The sequence below is a fragment of the Limanda limanda genome, chromosome 21 (genome assembly GCF_963576545.1).
Source record: "Limanda limanda chromosome 21, fLimLim1.1, whole genome shotgun sequence".
In the NCBI taxonomy this organism is placed as follows: domain Eukaryota; kingdom Metazoa; phylum Chordata; class Actinopteri; order Pleuronectiformes; family Pleuronectidae; genus Limanda; species Limanda limanda.
Genome location: NC_083656.1, coordinates 13,681,574 through 13,687,808, shown reverse-complemented (window position 1 = coordinate 13,687,808; position 6,235 = coordinate 13,681,574).

The following is a 6,235-nucleotide window of genomic DNA, read 5'->3' as shown; positions in this document are numbered from 1 at the left end:
TTTATATTCCCTCTGATACCTTTTTACTTATCTCCAAGAAAGCTATGAAATTGATCTGCTCACTTGGGAGAGATACCTTTTATAAATTGATGCTGGAGAATATGTGAGGTACTCACAGAGATTATAAGTTTTAATAGAATTAGCTCATGGGTAAAATCTCAAGTGAAAGCAGTCATGGGTAATATGTGTACGTATAGTGTATGAATCACCCCAGCAGAGCTATTGTAATGCCTTACAAAACAAACAAAATACGTTTTGTGATATTTGGCACTTTGCTGCATTTTGTTGCAGTACCAGAGGTAGATCAAATTCCCTTAACATGTGGTGGTACTGTAACACAGAACGCACAGGTCTAGTACCACATTATATTTGGAGTATTTGTTATTATACGGAAGGAGGTGAAGTACAGTATCACCAAATGCATTACCACAGAACCTGAGGTATACATCTGTAGTAAATGTCCAAAGTACCAAAGGAACCTGTTGGGGTACATAAGGGATCCATAACTGATAACCCCCTTTTTCTTTGGTACATGACCTGGCACCTCAAAAAGAACACCAGCACCTCAGTCAGACTTTTTAGGGGGTGTTTGTTGGTGTTGTAAGAAGAATGGGATGAACCCCTATGTGTGGACACGCCCAGGTTGAAGTTGGTTGGGCTTCAGGTCAACTTTCTAGCCAAGAAGATAAACTGCCAAATCAGCTATTTTGTATGATAAAATAGATAGATATAATACTAAGAAAAAAACAAACACAAAATAACAGCACTGGTGATAATATTGGGATTTGCCTTGACCTGATGATAAGCAGTGCTGAATTTGTGGTGTAACAATTTGCTGACATGGTACTTTTCATGTCAATGTCAGAAATTACAAATTTCTCCACTACAGAATTCCGCGTCTGTTTTTTCCACTTATGTTAAGATGCGAACCTAAGATGGTTAACATGATTACTTGTGTTAACATGTTGCTGACTTTAGCATTTAGCTTCACAGAACTGCTGACCTCGCAGTAGACGTAGGTTAATGTAAGCTTTTGCAATGGTATGCAGTAAAAATTGAGGTGATGGCTGCTTAAACTGATCTAATTACACGAAAGATGTGAGTACACACGTCCTCATCTACACCAAACCATAATATCAAGAAGTCCATTTAGGCTGTAACATCATTAGATACCTTCCCATGTTCATTCAAATCCCAAATCCTTATTATAAATTGACTTGTTCTCCTCACACGGTAACATTTACATCGGTCAGCACATTTCCAGCTTTGTGGCACGGGATCAATGAGCGATGCAGGAGGTTCACACCGAGCCTTATTGCACACCGAGTGATTTCTGGAGCTCTGTGATCTGCTAAATCCTGTTCGACACCAGGAGTCATGTGAATGCCATCGACTTGTGTGATAAGACCAGGAAATAGACTTTTCTACTCATGGACATAAAGGAATTCATTAAGTGAAACTGTATAATGGAGAAGAACCAGTGGGTGTTGTTATAGAAGTAGATTCTAAGCAACAAGTGACAGGTTTAGCAACATGTGTTTAGTACTTCTACAAGTTAGAGAGCACTGAAACAGAATTCAGGTCGTTTATATCTCAGGACCGTTAGTTCCAAATATCTGGGCATACAGCTGGACTCTAATCTTAAATGGAGTGCCCATGTAGACTTCCTGTGTGGGACGCTAGCTCAAAAGCTGCACTTCATACGCAGACTTAGACTGTTCGGCTGCATGGTTCGGCACAATCACAATCCAGCTAAAAGCATGGTTAAAACGGGCTTTTAGGGTGATGGGGAAAAAAAGGACTGTCCCTCCCCAGACCATCTCCGAAGGTTCTGTGGTATGACTGGCACACAGCATCCTCAATAACCACTGTGTCACATATTCGGTTCCCCGAATTTGACTGGTTATCATCAGGCAGACGTTACAGAGCCTATACTTGCAAAACCAGTCAGACAGACTGACAAAAGGAGTAAAGACTTAACTGAACTCAACTATTCAGATTAATTCAGTAGATTGCGATGAGAATGTTTGTGACCCATTTTTTCTCACTTACACATTTTTCTATTTAGACTGAGTACGAGCCCCATGTCTGAAAAAGGCAGATGCGAAATAGCCTCAGTCAACACTTCATGCACACTTGCACTAATACCACTTCAGCATGTTAGTCAGTGCCAGTTAAGTACTCCATAATTAATCACGTTGCACTGCACCGCACTCCACTGCAGCTAATGTTGCCAACTGGCAGCAAAACAACAGTGTAAGAGAATGATGTCATCACTGTCACTCAGAGGTTTTCCTTTGCTGACTCTGTGGGGTTTCACAAATTCTCATTGATTGACAGATATTGAGGGTTTCCCATTTGTATGTCTAACACACACACACATTATGACTATAATCCACTTTGATAATGCTAATGCTCTCCTGCTAACAGGAAATGGAAGTGAGGTCAAAAGTTCAACACATGCTCTGCTCAGTCAGATCACCTGAGCTGGCCTGATGTTTTTTTTCAAGTACAATGATTATTAGTTTTATATTTATTAATTCCGCATAATATAAATTAGACTTAATTTGGACTCGTCACCGCGTCATTTACACACATTTGTTTAGCCTACCCCTCCGTTTGTAAAGTGGTAGGTGGATAATGAGTGAATTAACATTTTTCAGTGAACTATCCCTTCAAGAGTCTGAGTAACTAAGATTCAAACCAGGAACCTTCTTGCTGTGCCAACCACTGCTCCACCGTGCCACCCTCTAAAAAGGTACATGTAGTACCGAGTCAACATCTAAATGAACTGAGGTCATGACGAGACACGGACGTAGAAACAACCATCATGATTCAACCAATCGGCCAGCAGGCTGTTAGCTTAGCATAAAAAGAGCTAGAGAAAGCATATGAGTGCAAATTTAGATCAGCACGCGAGCTGCTGACGCGCTGCTTCATCACTGTCACCGAGAAAAAGAAAGTGTGACTCTGACTGCTTCCCCATACTGCCGTGTGTACAGCTCGGGCAATTAAAATCATAATGGCAGATTTTAGACACAGAACTAATGAGCTCCACTCCTCTGAGTGGAAATGTCATTAGACGTCCTGCGGGGCTCCTTCAATGAGCAACAAAACAAATCGTCAGCTGCTCGATGTGAGATGTACCGCTTCCCGGACGAGACGCCGGCACACACTCATTATTTGATTAATGCTGTTTGTTTACATACAGATACAAAGAAGCTGCTCCCGTTACCGTGCTACAAGGCCTCATACAATGGGACGTATAATTGGATGCTGGCTGTGGAGGGGGGGAAAAGAGTCGGTGGCATCCTGATCTGGAATGATGAATCATGAAGAGGAGAAGGAAGTGGATTAGGGAGTTGAAGCTCTTTTCCCCTCTGTTCTCTTTCCACTCAGAACAGCTAACTCCACTTGTACTCAAAGTTTGTATCGCACTGTACCACATATATCCTAAAGAATAAGAGGACTGATATATATTTTATAACTGACAAAAGACTCTGAAATAAGTTTTCAGTGGAAATCGTCTGCAGGACACGACAGCTGTGAGAGTCCGGACTGGAATCAAGTTGTATTCAAACTCATCATCGATTATGTCATCAACTGAATCAAAAGATGTGGTGTTTTAGTTTCGGTTTAGTTTATTAAATAAATTAAAATGCACCAAGGTTTACATATGGGATCGATGTATGTATCAAAGACATAAAGATTATCTCCAATATATTTGGTCTCTTTTATCAAATTCCAGATTTTTTCCATCTACGGAAAGGTACTCCTCCTCCTAAATTCCTGGGTTTTCCAGGATGTGTGAGAACCCCATATATACAATAAACCCTACATCTATAAATGTATATATATGCACACCCCCATCCCTAGATATATACTGTAGATGGGGTGAGGCTCATCGAAGGGGAAAGATTTCATCATCCGGTCCTGCCAGGACACTATACCTGCTTTGGAGAGTCCGCTGAGATCCCGGCTCTGTGCCAGCTTGATGATGATCCAGCCTCTACACCCCCACTCCCAGAGGAGTGCATCAATCACCGGCCCTCCTCTCACACCAGTGCAGAGACAGGCAGGGAGGTGTGGGGGTGAGGATGCGGGGGGGGGGGGGGCTGCGCCCTCGCCTCCACTTCGCTCAGAGCAGGCGGAGACAAAAGAGGGAAGAAAAGATGGAGGTGGGGTTGCTGCAGCCGTCACGTCGGCTGATGTGTCTGCAGGTGTGTGTGTGTGTGTTTGTGTGTTTGTGTGTGTGTGTGTGTGTTTGTGTGTGTGTGTTCTGCTGTTGTGGATTCCATATTTCACCTAATCTCTCTGAAATCAGAACAGACACCTGAGGCGTGAAATGGATGCCTGTGCCAAAAGACGGCATCCACAACTTCAAACACAATCGCTCTGAATCCCTCCATCAGGCTTTGACGTGAATATCACTCCTTGTTTACAGAAGACACACTGGGTGCAGGTCGCGGGGTCACGCTGGCGGCTGCTCAAACCAGTGGGGCTCTGCTGGGGAAATGATGCGTTCAGGAACAAGCTGGTTGGCCGAGTGACTGAAATCATTCACTTAGCTTCACATCTGTATTTAAGTAAATCCTAGAGAAGGTGGTTTATATCCAGAGAGAGTATCGGCCCACTGGATGAACGGAATCCACAAACTTTATTAATTTGAAAAACGGAATCATTGCAAACACTATCGGATGAATTGCTTTGAATTTTTCCACAGATGTTCATGGTACCCAGGGAGCAAATTTTATCAAATTAGATAAGATTAGATCTTGTTCCCTCTGGCGCCACCAGCAGGTCTTCACACAAGTTTTCACAACAAGGGCTGGACGATATAGCCCAAATTCTATCAGGATACAAATTTGAAATATTCTGACAATCTGAACATTTCTTTAACATTTTATCACTGATTCTTCTCCTTCAAACACAAACAACAGAAAAAGAACACTTTTTACAAATCTGAGGTGGATCGATTATCACCCACTAATGTAAGGATTGCCATGAATGTATCTACAGATACTCTACTACAGATACTGCAAACGGACAGGATGGATCATTTCAAGAGACCAGCCAACTTGAAGGATCTTTTAACTTTCAGATAAAACATTCAGAAAACAATCCTAATCATATTTAGTTAAGCACCTATAACACAGCGACTGAAAGACTACACATGCTAAACAACTATAGATGTTAAGCATGGAGACTGATAAAAAAAAAGAATAAAAAAAGGGAAACAGATGTTGAGTCTAGGAAACTTGCTTTTAGACTCAAGTGTTTTTCCTTTGCCGCCTGGGGAGGAAGAGAAATGTGAGGGACAGTGTGTAAACATGTTGAGAGGCAGACTCTGTGTATGTGGCCGGCACCGGGGCCAACAGAGATATAACCTTTGTTTATGAGTGCAGGCGGGCCGGCTGACAGTGTGTATAAGTCAAGCGAGGCCGGCCCACTCGGAGATCTACTGGCACGCATTAATCAAGCACCGGGGAGGAGACAAAACGCCCCAGCACAACTCCGCAGGACTTTCTAACCAGAGGGAGGGAATGACCACAAGGTTATTGTACCTCCATGGACGGGAGTCGCACTTTGATTCAACACCGCTGCGCTGAAATGCCTTCTCCATAAACGTCTCCTAACTGTGAGCCGAGAGGACGGCGGCAATAGACTTTTTAACGTCAGAGAGCGGTTTCGTCTGGAGCCATTTCGCAGCATGAGTTATCACCGCAATAATATCCAAGAGTGTGTCCTTCAGGGTGATTATGGCTGTGACAGTGATGCAGTCGATGAGAGGCCCAGATGGGGGGGGGGCTACTGATTGTTATTGCTGTTTTACAACGGAAAAAGGAAGAGAGCTGAGTTTTTCCTTATGGTGATTATGAGTTTGTGTTTAAGTTGTAACACATTCAAGATTCATTGGTGTGTGTGTGTGTGTGTGTGTGTGTGTACCAGTTTTTTATTACCACTGTAGGACCTTTTCCAGGTCAGGACCAGTAGACCTCATTGGGACCAAAACCTGGTTCTTATAAGGCTAGACTTAATTTCTGAGGTCCAAGTTAAGGTTAGACATGAATTGGGGTTAGGGTTAGGCATGAATTGGTCATGGTTTAGGGCAGGGAAAAGGTTCTGGTTAGGCTGTCCACAGTGAATGGAAGTCAATTCAAAGTAACAATAAGGACGGCTGCATAAAACTGCGTGTGTGTAAATAGAAAAGACAGCAAGAGATCAAATGAAACAG